Source organism: Corylus avellana, chromosome ca11, assembly GCF_901000735.1.
Source record: "Corylus avellana chromosome ca11, CavTom2PMs-1.0".
In the NCBI taxonomy this organism is placed as follows: domain Eukaryota; kingdom Viridiplantae; phylum Streptophyta; class Magnoliopsida; order Fagales; family Betulaceae; genus Corylus; species Corylus avellana.
The window spans coordinates 4,172,986-4,174,609 of record NC_081551.1 but is presented as its reverse complement, the minus strand read 5'-3'; positions in this window follow the sequence as shown (position 1 = coordinate 4,174,609).

Genomic DNA, 1,624 nt, shown 5'->3' with positions numbered 1-1,624 from the left:
ATAAAAAAAATTAAGGTTTATTTTAAGTTTGTAGCAACGCACCTTGACTGTGTTAGTAAGATCACATTAATTATTTGACCCAGCGAAGAGGTATTAGAATTTCATAACTAAATATTATTTTCATGATTTGAAAATAATAATATATCAATATTGAAACTATTGTGAATAAGGATTTGTAGGATTAGACCAAGGCCAGCAACTCTAATTAGGGTGTAATTATAAAACATTTTTTTTTATAATTACACTGAAAATAATTAATTTTTTATATAACCTTAGTTAATAATTTTATTCACATTAGAATATAATAAAAAGTGGAAGATTAATTTAATAACTAAATAAATGGATTTTTTTTTTTTTTTAACGAAGAAAGCAGTAAAAATTAAAAATTTGGTGACGAATACTTGAAAATAATTAGTAAAATTTCTCATGTTTTACATAGTTACTCATATATACCCGAGAAGTGAAGGGTTTTGGCCCTTTCGGGAATTGATGTCTTAAAAAAAAAAAAAAAAATGCACGAGTGCTATACATTTTTTCCTGATTCTTTTCTCATTGTCTCACTTTTCAAAATTATTGGATAGGTGGGGCTCATATATAGGACCTCTAGTCTATTAGAAACTATATCGGTATCAACTGCAACTGTCGTAATTGGTCGAGTTGGCATCGGTCGATAGGCACAATCTCTTGCTTGTTCGATAGCGATGCCTTGGTCCCTAAGGGATAGCTCAATTGGCTGAAGATCACGCTTTATAAAGCAGAGGTTATTAATTCGAATTACCATTCCCCTCTTGTGTAGACATGTAAAAAAAAGAAAAAAAAAAAAAAAAAAAAAGGTAGCGATACCTTGAATTCAATAGTGTGATTCCCTTGCAATTGGGAATCAGGTAAGACGAATCGATCTGCTAGACCGATATACCATAAGAAAATAAAGGTACAATAGGATAGTGTTAGGTCCATATGTGACCTAACACTATACTAGGCCTGAACGTGACCACAAGCCCAGATTAAATGGTGATTTAAAAAATAGAATGATGGAGGAAGAACCAGATGGAGGAACGAAGCATTTTCCAAAAATTAAAAAAATATATATATAAGAAATATTTATGAAAAAAAAAAAAGAAAAAAAAGAAAAGAAAAGAAAGAGCATGTTAATGTTAATTCGAGAGGTGTAAAATGACTTACGCCTCTTGTATCTACGCCCCCAAATAACTCATATTTTGTTGACATGAAAATCATTTATAATGACTAATATTTTTTGCCTGCATGAAAAATAAAAAATAAAAAATAAAAATTATATAAAAAACATTTTTGAAAAAAATCTTTTATGTTGGAGTCATTAGAGACATTCCAAAAGTTGTTTAGCCCAAACTTAAATATCCAATTAATTACACTAGTCATTGTAGTCAAGACACCCGAAAATCTAGTAAAAGAAAATCAACGAACATGAATGTTCATTTAGCATTCTTCTAAAAAGAGGAGATATGCTATTTAGCATGAGAAGTGATAAATTATCTTAATTAGTATCGTAACCCGCTACCAGGTAACGTTCGATTCTTCATTATAATTTAATTTCAAAACTTAAACGCATCTCATCTTACTTTTTATTATAAGTTAAAATATATGT